At 52.0% G+C, this 16,293-nt stretch overlaps 1 protein-coding gene across 1 annotated transcript in view; it reads right to left on the reverse strand.

Annotated features, from left to right (window-relative positions):
* Znf385c (zinc finger protein 385C) overlaps positions 1 to 13,475 on the reverse strand; it is a 41,383-nt gene extending 27,908 nt beyond the window's left edge. Inside the window, exon 1 of the mRNA XM_032912998.1 lies at positions 13,330 to 13,475. The gene's annotated coding sequence lies outside the window, so the exon portion shown is untranslated. The remainder of the gene's footprint in view (positions 1 to 13,329) is intronic.
* Positions 13,476 to 16,293: the final 2,818 nt, after the last annotated feature.

The raw sequence follows: 16,293 nt of genomic DNA on the forward strand, positions 1-16,293 counted from the left end.
CATGCATTCCCTGAATGTTATCCCTGAGCCGTTTGTTGTTGGAGTAGACGGTGATCCCTACAAAATGTGTCTGGCATTACTCCTGTGGGGGCTGTGGGTGGGTGGGAAAGTGACCTAGCTTAGAGTAGGCGTTGACTGAAGGTTCACACTTCGGTCTCAGCTCCGGCCTGCGCGTCAGTTGTGATGGGTGAGACCACGCCAAAGGTCTCTGTTCACTGTGGGGAGCTATCCCATGTGCATGTCACAGCAAAGTCCTGACACAGGGAATGTGCTATTCTGCTCATATCTCCAACCACCGCTGAGTGTCTGAGACTTGCTCTATGTTAAGTCACGTCTCTGTCCCCAAATGCGATGCATTAGGAAGTAATCATGTTGGGAGCTAAGGTTACTGGATGAAGAGTAAGGTACCAGTGTCAGAGAAAGCTGAAAAAAATTACAGGGCTCTTCTAAAACTTCAAGACTCACCAGGCTCCCCACCCACCCAAGATATAGCGGCTGTACAGTTCTGGGAAGAGGAGGCTCTCCCATCATCCCAGGGAGCTCCAGTGATGCCGTCCTCCTAAGCCATTGTCCATGCTGGGAATGGCTTCTCAGTGATGCAGCTGCCCGTACATCTATAGGTAACTCCAATAACCTCACTGGATCACGCAGCTAAACTTGGGTGGAGTGACGTCTTTGGTCTGTCTTGGATTTGTGCCCTATCTAAGGTGAACAGACATTTGTTTTTGTGTCCCTAGGAACGGTCACACAACGGGTGAGTCCAGTATACGAAGGGGATCGTGTCACAGACGTGCACACAGGTTCATGAGAGGATAGATACACAGTTCAGCCAAGGTACCTACAAGCTGTGGGGTCCCCAAGATTACCAGACATCCACTGCAATTTAGGGAAGTGACATGGGGCAGATTCCCCTATTACGGGCTTTAACAAAACCAGCCTTGAGAATCCAGATCTGTGAGACAATCCGTTTCTGTTGTTCCTTTTGTGTTGTTCTGTTATCCCTACCCTATTAACTTAATACACCATGGGCTTGACCCTTGTATAGCCACAGATGCCTGAAAATTTGAAGCTCCTGTCCTGGGTGCAGGGTGCTGCTGCTGCTTGTCCATTCCAAGTGGCCTGGTGGGCCTCTATCTGAGAGTTAAGAGGCGGCTACTCTGAGAGGGGCTACACCACTTTTCCAAATGCAGGAAGCATCTGAGTTGCCCCTGGTAGATTTGCCAGGAACCCAGAATCCTGCTCTCCCCATAGAAGACACTGGAGGTCACTCCCACCACTTTGTGAGGTTCCCAGTTCCTCCACCAACATTTAGCCCCTTCTCGCCTCTAGATGGCAGACCCTGTAGCTCTTCTGCCTCCTCCAAACTCTTCTCCACTCTCTGGTAGGGGACCGGAAGGAGGTCGCAGATGCCAGAGTTAGAGGAGGTGGCCCAGGTGTCAGGGGCCAGGTGGAGACCTCAAAGGGATGAGGCTTTCTTAGCTGCCCAGGAAGAGCTCAATGGGGACAGGGATATTTTAAAATCTCAGTGCAATTTATGACAGACTGGACAGGGACATGGCTCAAGAGAGCAGACAAGTATGTGCCACACGACTGGTTAAACCTCTGTGATATACAGCCTCTGGGATCTCGGACTGCTGAGATTCCGGGCTAATGTGTGTCCCAAGCCAGGATGCTAGGCCTGCTGTGGCCTGTCCTGCTTGACCCAGCCTTCCCAGCTGTCCCCGGCTGAGCTACACTGTGCCAGCCAAGCCAGGACTCTGTTATACATAGGCATGGGCAAGTGTGGGGTTGCACTTTGCTTCTCTAACTATAAACATCACAGGCTAGCACGCGCATGCGCGCGGTGACACACACGTACGTATACACGCATGCAAGCACGCACAACAACCATACTTAATACCACCTCGACTCACCCTCCCCAGACCTAGTGACTGAGTCTAGTGACATTCCGAGAGGAGAAAATTGCTCTTGTCCAAGAGCAAGGCAGTGGGTTTGCCTCTAAGACCAAGGAAAGCTAGAAAAAAATCTTAGAAGCTTCTCTGAGTCAGGGACTATAGCTTAGCTGGATTGTTGCTTGCCTAGAATGCATGAACTTCTGCATTTGATCCCTACCAGCATATAAAACCCAATGTGGTAGCAAATGCCTATAGTTCCAGCATTTGGAAGAGGCAGGATTAGAAGTTCAAAGCCAGTTTTGGATGTTCAAGGCCAGCTTGGGCTATGTGAGATCCTTTCTTTCTTTCTTTCTTTCTTTCTTTCTTTCTTTCTTTCTTTCTTTCTTTCCTTCCTTCCTTCCTTCTTTCTTTCTTTCTTTCTTCTTTCTTCTTCTTCTTCCTCTTCCTCTTCCTCCTCCTCCTCCTCTTCTTCGTCTTCCTCTCCCCACAACCTTGTCCTTTTGAGACAGGGTTTCTCTGTATAGCTCTGGCTGTCTTAGGACTTACTCCATAGACCAAGCTGGCCTCTGGCTCACAGAGATCCACCTGCCTCTGTATCCTGAGTGCTGGGACAAAAGCCATGTGCCACCACCCCCTGGCTCTGTTTTTCTTTCCTTTTAAAGTATTACTATTGGGAGGGCTGGGGTAGAGAGATGATTTAATGGTTAAGAGCACTGATTGCTCTTCCAGAGGACCTGGGTTCAATTCCCAGCACCCACATGGCAGCTCACAACTGTCTGTAACTCCAGTTCCAATGAATCTGACCTCCTCACACAGACATACATGCATGCAAACACCAATAAATAAAAATAAATTTAAAAGTATTATAATCATTTTTTATTTTATGTGTTTGAGTCTGTGTGTGTGTATGTGTGTGTGTGTGTGTGTGTGTGTGTGTGTGTGTGTGTGTGTGTGTAAGTATATACCACATGTGTGGCCCACAGAGACCAGAAGAGGGCATCAGATCCCTTAGAACTGGCATGAGTTGTTCTGTGAGCTCTAGGAACTGAACCTGGGTCCTCTAGAAGAGCAGCTAGTGCTCCCAACTGTGGAGCCATCTCTCCAGGCGCAGACCCTGTCTCTCTAGTGGTAAAGTCTATTTACTGAGGGCACCCTGTGTGCCAGACATCTTGCACGTAATATCTTTTTTAGACCCCACAACAGCACCGTGAGGTGGCTACTATTATTAACCTGCTATATACCCCCCAGATTAGTGAACTTCTAGGTTCCCCAGCTAAACCTGAACTGCACCTGTCTGACTCAGATCCCTTAACCACTGCCTTGGCTCGCCCATCTTGACTGAACTGCCTTGGGGCAGGGTGAGGAGGGCTCACAGGCTCCAAAGGGAACAATGGGAGAATATAGCTATGTAGCTTCTGTTAGGGGCCGAGGGCAGGTGAGGAGGTGTCACACCCTGGGTGAGAAGAGATAAGGCCAGAGCCACGAAGGACAGGTGGCAGCACAAGATGAAAGAGAGAAAGAGCATCTATGGGCCCATCTGTCCAGTTTACCCAAGAATTAGGGCTGCACCTCCCTGCTTCCCACCTTCCCTCAGAGACTGCCAAAGACTAAAGCAGACAGAAAGGGCATGTGCGTGATAAGGGGCCACCCTATGAAAGAGCTGATAGAGGCTTCTGTCTGGCATGTTTATTTGGAGTTGAGGGGTGGGGTGAAGGGAGCACTCAGGATTGGGTGGAGGGAGCACTCAGGATTGGGTGGAGAGAGCACTCAGGATTGGGTGGAGGGAGCACTCAGGATTGGGTGAAGGGAGCACTAAGGATTGGGTGGAGGGAGCCTCAGGATTGGGTGAAGGAGCATCAGATTGGGCGAAGGGAGCACTCAGGATTGGGGAAGGGAGCACTCAGGATTGGGGAAGGGGCACTAAGGATTGGGTGGAGGAGCACTAAGGATTGGGTGGAGGGAGCACTAAGGATTGGGTGGAGGGAGCACTAAGGATTGGGTGGAGGGAGCACTAAGGATTGGGTGGAGGGAGCACTCAGGATTGGGGTGGAGGGAGCACTAAGGATTGGGGTGGAGGAGCCTCAGGATTGGGGTGGAGGAGCACTCAGGATTGGGTGGAGGGAGCACTCAGGATTGGGTGGAGGAGCCTCAGGATTGGGTGGAGGGAACACTCAGGATTGGGTGGAGGGAGCACTTGGGATTGGGTGGAGGAGCACTCAGGATTGGGTGGAGAGGAGCACTTGGGATTGGGTGGAGGAGCACTCAGGATTGGGTGGAGGGGCACTCAGGATTGGGTGGAGGGATCACTCAGGATTGGGTGGGGGGAGCACTAAGGATTGGGTGGAGGGAGCACTCAGGATTGGGTGGAGGGAGCACTCAGGATTGGGTGGAGGAGTGGAGGGAGCATTCAGGATTGGGTGGAGGGAGCACTTGGGATTGGGTGGAGGGAGCACTCAGGATTGGGTGGAGGGAGCACTAAGGATTGGGTGGAGGGAGCACTCAGGATTGGGTGGAGGGAGCACTCAGGATTGGGTGGAGAGAGCACTCAGGATTGGGTGGAGGGAGCACTCAGGATTGGTGGAGAGAGCACTCAAGCACAACTACCAGGGTCCCCTCTCCACCACTCTGGATGGATGATGGATGTACTTCGGAACCCTGGGTTTTAATGGACACCTCACCTACTGCTCTCCAGTGAGGTCTTCTGCCTGTCTATGCAGAAGATGAGATGGAAAAGGACCGATAGCACGCAGAGTAGAGGGTTGTCTCCCAGCAGGCCAGGGAAGAGGTCCTCTTCCAAAGGGGTAACTGGAGGAGACGTTTCTAGGCCTGTTCCCAACTTTAACTGGGCATGGAGACTCCCTCAGCAAACACTTAATGAGCCCAATTACACTCTGGCATTTTCCCCCACGTCTGCCAGCAGCCACCCTGCATCTCTCTCTCTCCCAGCCAGGCCCCAGGCCCTGAGAAGGGGTCCTGGCTAGCAGGCCAACCTCAGTTGGTCCCTGCCCATCTAGGCTTTGGTTTCCTGGTCTTTAAGGAGACAGGACTAGGTTGAACATGATCTCTTGGGACCTTTACAGGCAAAGCTACAGTGGTAAAATCAGCAAGAGCAGCTGTGTGTGTGGAGGTGTGGCCAGGCCAGGCTGCGTGACCCTGCCTTGGCTGCATAAAAGTAGCTACTGGATAGGTGAGTGTCCATCACCTCAGGCTACAGCAGAAAACCCACCCACCACCAGTCTATCAGGTCCTCAGGATGCTCGATCGGGAGGTTTTACAGGCTCAGAGTGGAAGAGGAAAGTGAATCAGGCTAGGTACCCCACCACCACCACCACACACACAGAGTCAGGATAAGGACCCAAGCAGTCTGTGTTTGTCACTCACATGGCTATGAGCAAAGTGGGAGGAGGCCACCAGACTGGGGATGCAGTTACACAAGGAAGTTTCTGGAAGAGGAGAAGCCTCATAATGTTCCTGTCCTAGTGGAGCCAGATCCCCTTTCAGTGAGCTGGAGGAACTGCCACCAAGCTTTGTGGCCTCTCTGTCACCCCAGCCACCTCCTCACTGCCGTCTCCCAGGGTGAACAAAGGAAACAGCTCTTTAGTACATGAAAATCAATCATACCTAGCCAAGTCGGCTGGGGACCCGGGGAGCTGATGAAGGCTTCTGTTTAGCTGGTATCTGTTCATAGGGAGCTGAGGGGTGGGGTGGAGGGAGCACTCAGGATTGGGTGGAGGGAGCACTCAGGATTGGGCAGAGAGGGCTTTCTGCTCTCCACCACTCTGGACAGTTGACAAATGCATTTCAGAACCCTGGATTTTAATGGAGTTCTCAGCTCCTGTGGCCCCATGAGGAACATAGAGGATAGAATGGAAAGGGACCAAGAGCCTGCAGAGTAGGGGGTCATCTCATGACTCAGACCCCACAGGAGTCAGAGGCCCCCACCTAGAGTACTGAGATGGGTGGTCTGATCAACAACAGCCCTGCTGGCGTCTCAGCCCCATACAACAGGATGCTTGGGCCTGGGCCCAGAAAGCAGAAGCCAAGCCTGAGGTTCCACGGGACAAATGCCAGATAGCCATGTCTGTCTCCTATCTCAAGTAGTGACAACAGAAACCTGTTTCCTCCCTGGGGACTTTTGAGTACTTAGGATTGGGAGTGAGCTGGCCAAGAGCTTTGGAAAGTCAAGATTCCATCCAGCTCCAAGGAAGGGTGAGAGGGCAGAGGAGGTGAGGGGGTGTGGTGGTACAGGGCAGGATCACAGCCTCTACTTCTCATGCCCTGCCTTCTCCTCACTCCTTGGTGTCTGGGTGCTCCAGGGGATCTTCCTCCTCTCTGAAAGCTCTAAAGAAAGGGGCTTCCTCTCCTGAGCCTTAAGAGTCCTCTGAGAGATCCACAACCCAGTCTTAGGAAGTTAAGGAAGTCCTTCTTACTGTCTAACCCGCATCTCTCCTTGTATGATCCTCAATAGCAATTCAGAGTAACTACCTTTAATGTGGGGGAAGGGAAGGCTACCCTCAGGACTTCTTTTCCTCGGCTGTCTGGAAAAATCTAAGAACCCTGCCTTGTGGGAGTGGATGCTCCATGCACTATGTCCTCTCTGAGGCATCTCTGAGCCTGCATCCTGTCAGAGCTTGTCTTGTTACTCCTCTCCTAGCCCCATTCCTTAAAGTGCCAAGAACAGCACCCCAAAACAACCCTCTGTTTACAGCCTCACCAACCAGCACTCCCAAAGTAAGAGGGTCCTGGGGGTCCAAGGAAGAAGGGCCTGGAGGTTCCAGGGATAGCTTCAGAGAGTATGGGGGGTAGATCAAACTAGGAGGGCAACCTCTTTACTGAAAATAAGGAAGGCCCTGGGATTGGTGGAGGGATTAGGACAAGAAGGCCTTTGATGCCTGCAAAGGTCACAGGTGGGGGCAGGTAGAGGGGTGTTCTTTGCACTCTCAAAAAGATCCAAGACATGCCCTCTCTCCTATGGAGCCCACCCAGGGGCTCTTGGGCTACCTGGACTCTGGAATCTTCTATATTCCTGAGAAAAAGGATTGGGACATTTTGCAGACCCTCATTTCCAAAGACCTCCCTGGCCATCAGTTCTCCCAGCAAGTCTTTCCTCCCGTCATTACTTAGGCTGTCTCCTTCCCAACCTCAACTTCAGGTTAAATCGGATATCCCTAGGTCACAAGGCAGGGCAGTCAAGGACCTCACTGCTGCCCCCAACCCATCCGAGTCACTCTGCTACACTTGTACCCCCACCCCCTGCCCTGCATCAGTCAGTCTGCGCTGGGATCCGGGAGTCTGGCGCTCCCGCCTACCTGAACAGGGCCAAGGACGCACCCCGCTGAGCGGCACCAGGACGATTTGCGATTGCAGTTGCAGCTGGCCGGTTCCTGTCCCGCGCCTCCTCTGAGCCCGCCCCTGCACGGCCTGCCTGGGCCCGCCCGAGTAGCTGCCAGGAGCCTCTCCGGCCCGGCTCTGGAGAACTAGACAGAGAGGGACTCCTTCCTCTGGCTGAAGAGCTAGGCTATTACAGAGGGCCCACCCTCCTCCTGGACCTTTTGTTTTGGGAAGCGGCAGAGACAAGGCACACTCCTAGATGCCAAGAGACATTCACTTTGCCTAGACTGCTTCACAGAGCAGAAAAGATCCCGGTCCAAAGTAACTCAGGAAGTGAGCACCAAACTTCAGACGGGCCTAGGACTGTCCAGAGGTGAGGGGAAGGAGGGAAGACTGTTGGGGAGAAGACAGCCAGAGAGATTTGCAGAGGGGGGAGTTGGTGTCATGACCTGGTAGTAGCCATGCCACTAGGTGTTGGAGAAGCAACCAAGAAAAGCAAAGCCATAGACAAGGGTCACAGGGCTTTCGCATGCTGCCCTCCCCGTCTTGACCTGAGGTGAACCTTAAGTGAACAGGCCACCTAGAGAGAAAAGTGCCACGGAACCCTGGGGATGCCTGGCTCACCGGACAGGGCTCTGGACTGTTATCCAGACCCAGGCCTTCTAAGCTACCAACTGACTCCTACCCCAGGGCCTTTGCCCTTGGAGGTCATCAGCCCGGAACATTCCTTTGACCTTCACAGAAGTATCTACTTGTCCCTGGCCTCCTCAGCTCAGACGTCACTTCCCCTCGCCCCTTTCCCTGGGTCTTTTCTGTTCTGTCTCAGCCTTCTCCCACATCTCCCAGCTCCTCTGCTCGAACACTTACCTCTCTCCCCCACGGAGGCAGGGCCTGTATTTGCCAGGTATCCGAGATACCCACACAAGGCTCAATGAATACTTAGGAGATTCTCCACCAAGAGCTGTGGGAGGACGAACCCATGTCCATTCTGAAGCTCATACTCCTTAGACAGGCTGATGGTACAGTACGTGGATTACATCTCAATAGGGCAGTTGGCAGTCTTTTAAAAAGTAAATCTGGGCGAGAGGCGGCAGCCACGATCCACGCTGGATACACAACACCCCAGAGGACACACATCCTCCCTCCAGACCCAGGCACACTGCTGTCCGGCAGTCCACACCCCGCGTCTGTCAGTGGCGAATGCAGTTGCTCATACTTGGAAGGGACCTTAGAGGTCACCCTATCCCTTTCACACTATCTTTGACCAGCTACCTTCCCTCCATCCTAAACTTTAACATGCCTGTGGCAGAGACCCCACGACTCCATAGAATGCCCCCATCCTACGGCTGGCTAGCTCATCTCTGGGGGAGACAGTCTTTTTCCTGTGAAGTTCACATATGGGTCCTCTCTCTGTACCACTTGACATGGAACAAGACATTGTTTTACATAGAGATTTGGTTATAAGTTCTCTCTTCCAAAGAGAACTCTTATGCAGGCTTGAAAGCTTCCCTTAACGTGGTCCTCCTCCTCCTCCTCCTCCTCTTCCTCCTCCTCCTCCCCTCCCTCCTCCTCCCTCCTCCTCCTCCTCCTCCCCCCCCCCCTCCCCTCCCCTCCCTCCCCCCCCCTTCCCTCCTCCCCTCTCCTCTTTCCCCTCCCCTTCCCTCCCCCCCCCTCCTCCTTCCCCCCCCCCCCCCCTCCTCTCCTCCCCCCTCCTCCTCCCCCCTCCCCTCCTCCTCTCTTCTCTCCCTCCTCCTTTCCCTCCCTCCCTCCTCTCCTCCTCTCCTCTCCCCCTCCTCCTCCTTCCTCTCCTCCTCCCCCCCTCCTCTTCCCTCCTCCTCCTCCTCCAGGAGTCCCTCCACCCTTGCCAGAGCCCACTGAACCTATCACACTTTATCCTTGGCTTCTGAAACCCGGCTCTGCCTCTCCATTACTCTGAGCCTCTCTTTCCAAGCAAGGTAGTTCTGAAACCTTATGTCCTGCCTAGTATTTGACCCCGCATCCCAGTCCCATCTCCTCGCACTGACTTGGGCTTTTCCCTTTTAGAAGAGAATAAGGAATACACCCTCCTGCCTCAACCCTGTACCCTATTAATGATACCATCCATCCCTTAACTCTCCCGCCATCTAGAAAGAGCCGAGGGCCTGTGAAATCCCTGGGCCTGCTTCCATGAGATGTAGCTGTGGGTTAGTTCAGCCCCCACGTCTCGTTCCCCAGGAAGTGACTCCCTCTTCTTTATTTCTGATGCGCTTGGAACCCATAGCCCCATGCATGCTTGGCAAACACTGTACTACAGAACCATGGTACAGTTCTTGTGAACTTTCTGGATAGATGAACAGCAGACCACATGTCTATGCTGCTGCCCTCCCATCTGCTGAATCTGCAACATCCTCTCTTAAATAGTAAAAGCAAAACCAAACAAAAAGGGTGGGGTAAGGAGGAAAGAGAAAGCATCGCTTTGTGTGACTGTGGTACCCTGGTACTCATCCTCCCCTGCCCCGTCTTCCATTCGCCTGGTGAGGGATCCGGTCCCCTAGCTCTTATTCCTCTCCAGCCAGAAAAAATGACCCATGATCTAAATAAAGCCACCAAGTCTCCAGTTTGCCCATCTTGGAACACACTCCTGCCAGTCTCATCCTGTTGCCTCCTCTTCCTCTCTGTGCGGAAGCCCCCAGGCACTGCACACGTCGCTAGATGAGTAACAAAACGAAGCAGTGAGTTTGACAAAAGCAGACCAGACAAAGGCTCTCTCTGACTGTGCGAGCTTGGGCAGGTTACCTCCCCTCTCTAAGCTTGTAAATCAAGGCAATGAACAAACACCAGTGTTAGGTGTTGTGACATCATCTTCGCAGAGTCCCAGACAAAACAGGTGCCTGGCTAACAGCATGGGCGCCATTCATTAGGCTCACCTGCTATCTTCTCTGAAGCTGAGGCTGGAGGGGCTGATACTACGACCCAACTTGGATCCTACACAACAAGGGAGCTGGAGAGCCTAGCTTTATGCCTGTCCCCTTGCCCCTCACCAGGAACCTTCCCTGAGAGCTCAATACATGTAATTTCTTGCTTTCCTTCCTTTTGAGTCAGGGTCTCGTGCAGCCCAGCCTGACCCTAAAGCTCACTTTATAGCAAGAAGATGACCTTGAATTTCTGATCCTCCTGCCTCCACATCCCTAGTGCTGGGAGTACAGCATGCCACGCCCAGTTTTATTCCTCTTGGAGATGAAACCCAGATTTCTGTACGCTTGGCAGACACTCTACCAGGTCAACTCCATCTCTAGCCCCTTGACAAATGTAATTTCGGTTATAAATATCTATCACTTTTTTCCTAATAGTTATCCAGTATAATAGCAGTGAGAACTTGTAGGAGCAAGGCCCCTGTGCCATAGGGATCAGGCCGGGAAACTCGTTCCTACCCAGCTGTTCCTCCATCTTACCTATTACCTACAAAGGGGCCAATTGTACGGCCTTCGTTCTGGGTCCATGGGTCCCAGAAAGTTAAAAGGGAACCCCAATCTTGAGTCAGCATCCCACCCTATCCATCCTGGGTTCCTTATGCTCCTACGGTAGGGACAGAGTCACGGCCCCTCCTCCACCCACCTCCTCCTAAAATAGCTCTGAGCCACCATGTGTCCAGGGCGGCTCCCCACCAGCCGCAAATCCCCCTGAAATCAAATCTCCATCCTGCCCCGAAGCAGGGTGGCACCACCTCCTGCCATTGCTGGGCTCAGTGCTGGCTGGGCTCCCCCCATGGAAACCCGGACAGTTGTCCTTCACAGTGACCGGGACAACCATAAATCCCTAAATAATGAGACAGGCGCTGGGAACACAGAGTGAGACAGGGTGCTAATTGGGTGGCTTCTGAGCAGGAACGCCATGGGGACAACAGCTGGCCTCAGTTTCCCAGCCAGGACATTGAGACGGGGTTGTAAAATGGCCTCTGAGGCCCTGGTGGGGTTGTTTCTAGGCTCTCCCACCAGCCTCCAGGCCAGGCGAGCCATCAGTACTGATCTGGAATATTCTATATAGCTCAGTAGAGGCGAGAAGCCCAGCCCCCACCCCATCTCATCCAGGTCTCAAAGCGGGAAACCTGACTCATTTCTAGCGGTGTCTGGTAGTTGTGTCTTGCAGCTAAAGAACAAGCAGATCCTTCCCAACATGCAGCGGGGCAAGGAGGCAGAGAGCCCAGCACAGACACTGAACTCTCTCCTCCTGTGAGGTCCCTAATGGATTCTTGGATGAACCCGGGGAGGCCCTTGGTGTGCAGCAATCAGGCGGAGATTATCACATTATATGTTCAAAGGCTTTGCCCACGGAGGAGCACAGCAGCTGACACCCTGACTCCCCAACTCTACCAACCCCCTCTCCTGGTCCTTAGCCACAGGATCTACATATACACTTCAGCAGCGATAGAGGCAAGGGGATGGATAGGATGATCTCTCTAGGACTAAGCACTTTGGAGTTGGTGAGATGGGGGAGGGGCCCTCGTGTGTCTCTGGGTGTAATTTGAGGGGTTCCGATGAGGACAGGTGTGACTGAATCAGGCGGATAACGTCTGTGTTACAACTCGGTCACTTATTAGCCGTAAGGTTGAAACATCTCCCTTCTCTGCAATGGGAGTCATAACAACCAAGCACCCTCCAAACTGTAAAGTCCCGTCCGTGAGAAGGATGAAAACATTAGTTACAGCAGACCAGGGTTAGACCTCAGAAAGGACTTCCTCGAAGCTGTGCTTTAGAAACCAAAGGCTCAAAAGTAGTAGGAAAACAAACAAGCTTGGGTAGAATGAAAAAAACAAACAAAACAAAAAAACAAAACAAAAACAAAAACAAAAAACCTTCAATGTACTCTCTCCCAAGCTATGTGTCCATTCCCTCCCATCCCCCACTTGTCATCATCTTGCACCCCAAAGATGCCAGCCCTAACCCCAATCTTTCCCAGACCAGAGCCGTTCCTCCTTGCGGTTAATATCAAAGCAATGGAAATGATTTTGGTCTCCTCACTCACCTTTGCAGACTCTGGGTTATGTAGAGGCTAAAGCTAGCGAGGAGGAGGCTGGGGAGTTTGGGTAACTAACAGCGGGGGGTAGCCCCTTCCCAGTATGAGCAGCACCCACGGCAGTCTAGAAAGCCGTCAGCTCATGGGAGGACTTCATGGGAATTACTGCCTGGAAGGGAATGTGAAGACCAAGAGTTGGGGTCCCCCTGGGACAACCTTGGCTCCTTTCCTCCTTACTTCAAGAGAGCCATTCAGAAGATGCCCACGGGAGCCCTGACCATAAGCCAGGGCCAACGCTACGGAAATTAAGGTCCTGTGGCTCCTGACCCCACCCTTCATTTCCTGAACCTTTTATTTAATGAGTTAGTCCAACAGGATCCTCCCACCCAGTTCAGCCCAGGAACCCGCAAGTTGGTCCTTGGTATGAGAAACAACCTAACCTGTCCAGATTCGATAGAAGAGGGGGAACTGAGGGTGACCCTGGGGATTGGAGGAAGCCTGCTCTCCAAGCCTACTGGCCAAAGGAGCCAGGAGTATGGGGTGGCCAGAGCAACCATCTTGTCATCCAGGGAATAGCTGACCACATCCAGGCACCCTCCTCTGGCATAGACCACTAAGAGTCCTCTCTCTCTCTCTCTCTCTCTCTCTCACACACACACACAGACACACACACACACACACACACACACACACACACACACACAAGTTCTTTTCTTTCTTGAACTCTTTGAGTGTACACCTACCTCTGCTTGAACGGTGCCCCTGAGTCCCAGTCTGAAAAAAAAAAGAAAAGAAAAGAAAAAAAAAGAAAGAAAGTGTACACCAGTTCTGAGAAACATCCTGCTGATACAGAATGCATCAGTATATCCTGGGCCCCTGTCCCCTCTGTTCAGTCCCCAGAAGCTTCCCCTAGGTGTGCTACCCAAAGGCCTCAGCTATAGATTGTGAGGGCCCAGGACAGTCTGGCTGTGAAGCGATGGTTCACTTCTACGCTTGGTCAAACGCACCTCATGATCCCGGAGACAACTGAGAGGTAATATAAGTCCCAGCCCAGATCTGACGGGCAAGCGGGACAGGCCCACTGGTGAGGTCCCTGACTCTGCTTACTTACCTGAACCAAAACCAGAACCAACAACAACTTTGAAAACTTCTACTGTTCAAGCCCCTTGGTGGGCTCTGATGGGCTTGGCTGGTGCTGTGGCCTGAGGAATTTGAACTTCTACCCAAGTGATTCTGAAGTGTAGTTAAGGGCTAGAATCTTGCATCCAGCAGCCGTCCAAAGACATAACCAGCCTTGGAAGTATTTTCCAGGGAGTTTGTCCCGGTCCTCTCTCAGTTCCCACCCCAGGGCCTCAGAATCAGGGACCTGGAATAAAGAGGTTTTGTTTGTTTGTTTTAAGGTTTCTTTGTGGGGTGGTTTGAATAAGAATGACCCCCATAGGCACATAGCTGTTGAATACTTCGTCACCTGGGAGTGGCATGATTTGATAGGATGAGAAGGATTAGGGGGCGTGGCCTCTTTCTTTCTCTGCCTGTGGATCTAGGCACGTAGGACGGAACTCTCAGCTACTTCCCCAGCACTATGCCCGACCCACGTGTCTGCTGCCAAGCTCCTCACCACGCGCTAAGCCCCTGAAACTGTAAACAAGCCCCAGTGAAGTTCTTTTTTTTTTTTTTTTTTTGGCCCCTGGGAAACTGTAAACAAACCCCAGGCAAGCTCTACCACTGAGCTAAATCCCCAAACCCCAAGTTCTTTACAACAGTTGCTATGTCATGGTGTCTCTTCACAGCACTAGAACAATGACTAAGACAGCTTAGCTTTTTATTTACGAGCATGCATGTATGCCTGTGTGAGTTTGTGTTTGCCCCGGAGGAAGTCAGAGGGTGTTGGATCCCCTGGAACTGGAGTTACAGGCAGTTGTGAGTCACCTGATGTGGGTGCTGGGAACTGAACCCAGGTCCTCTGGAAGGGCAGCCAGTGCTCTTAACCACTGGCCATCTTTCCAGCCCTCTCCTCTCCCTATTTGAGACAGGGTGCCCGGTGGCCAAGCTAACTTTGAACTCACTACGTGATCAAGGATGACTGTGCGTTTCTGATCCACACTTCACACCCCCAAGTACATGCCCCAGTGCTCTATTTTGGCTTTGGCTTGGTTTGTTTTTGGGACAGGGTCTGAACATGTAGCTCAGGGTCTCCAACTCAAGCCTACCTCAGCCTCCTGAGTCCCGGGATTACAGTCCTGTGCCACCAGACCTATCTGTGGCTTCTTTTTCATCTGTACCCAGGTGGCTCTGAGGAACAGCTGGACGTGGAGATGCTGGCAGGAAAAGCTTGGCTCTTGGAGTCTTCATCCAGTGACACTGCTTGTTGTTTCCTGTGCTAACCCCCCACCCCCTTCTTCCGAAGCTCACACCTTCCTACCCCTACCTGGCTGCCATCTCAGCCTGGGCAGACCTGCTCACCACACTTCTAGGCTGGCCTTCATCTGCAGACCTGGGCTGTGGCCCTTGTGCCATGTTTTGTGTTCTAATGGACATTTGCCTCTAGGGAATGCCCCCAGCTGGTCACCCCTCAGGGTATAACTCAACCTTGTTGAAGAATGTAGATCCAGTTCAGCCTCTGCTGAACACAGCTGGGCCCCAGGCAACAGGGCTGTGACAAGATTCCTCCGGATTCCTGCTCTGTCCTAACTTAGGCCTCTACTGCTCCTAAGAAGTGTGAATTCTCTCTTCCTATTGTCTCTCTGCATGGGAACAATGTGTAGTTATATTCCCCAAGGTACACACGGTCTGGGAAGCATCCTCCCTCTGGAGGACCCACACACCCACTGAGGCACCTGGCCTAAGGAATGCCCACTTTGCCTTCTGGAGACAAGAGTATATAGCCATAGAACATGGGTTCAGATCTTGCCTCTGAGCCTCAGTTTCCCCCGTATAATATAAAGACAAATACTAATGGTACTCACTTATAGTGGGTATTTATAGGGATCAAATGAGTCAATATCTATAAAGTGCTCAGCAAACAAGCACATAGTATGTTATGCGTATTATGTTATGCATCAGGGTTAAATAATACTTCCATCAGTCAGTCAATCAACAAACAGTGCTAACTTTGTGCCGGTCAGGGAAGCTAGGCTCCGGTTCCCAACTTACAGGTGAGGAAGTGACTTAGCTCACACGACATTCAAACCTCAGGTGTGTCACCTCAAAGTTTCCCCCCTTCAGTATTCTCAGGCCACTTCCTCACTCCTCTGGCGCCTGGCCTGGTCCAGGTGGGCACCGTGCCCCACACCAACAGAGGCCCCTTTATACCCTTGCCCAGGGTCACACCCTGAGCTCCCAGCCACAGCAGGACAAGCACTCTGTGTCTGAGTCTGTTTCAGGGCCAGGTCTGTGGTCAGTGCTAGCTCCAGACATGTGACTCTGGATGGGTGGGGCCGTGCATCCCCTCCCCAGCTAGCATTCAGGTTCCTACCATACACAAACCCTGGGGCTGGACTCTAGTTTCTAAGTTGTTTTTAATATCAGGAGGAAGGGAGATGTGGAAGACGGTGATAGGGTTCCAAGGGGTAGAATGGGTTCCTCCTTTTCCGTCTTGCTAAATCTCCCATCCTCATACTCTTCCTCTTGCATGGGGAATGATGGCCACCTCATCTGATGGTTCTGTCTCTCCCTCTCACTGCTTCCTCCAAAATATTCTCTGCACACAGAGAGAAGCTATGGGGTAGATCTTAGCACAGGCAACGTCCTTGGTCCTACCCTCAGCACCGATAAATACATACACACACACATACATAAATACATAAATACATACATAGCTAGTTCTGAGCATGTCACAGTCTATTTAAAAGCACCCAGGAGGCCAGTGAGGTAATTCGGGATAAAGGCTCTTTCTACCATACCCGACGACCTGAATTTGATCCCTGGAATCCATATGATGTAAACAGAGTACCGACTCCCATGGGTCTTCAGACCTTCACATACATGTGCAGCCACAGGCATGTGCTTGTGCATTAAATACATATGTACGTACATACATACATACATAATACATACATACATACATAATACATAC

Source organism: Rattus rattus, chromosome 9 (genome assembly GCF_011064425.1).
Source record: "Rattus rattus isolate New Zealand chromosome 9, Rrattus_CSIRO_v1, whole genome shotgun sequence".
Lineage (NCBI taxonomy): Eukaryota > Metazoa > Chordata > Mammalia > Rodentia > Muridae > Rattus > Rattus rattus.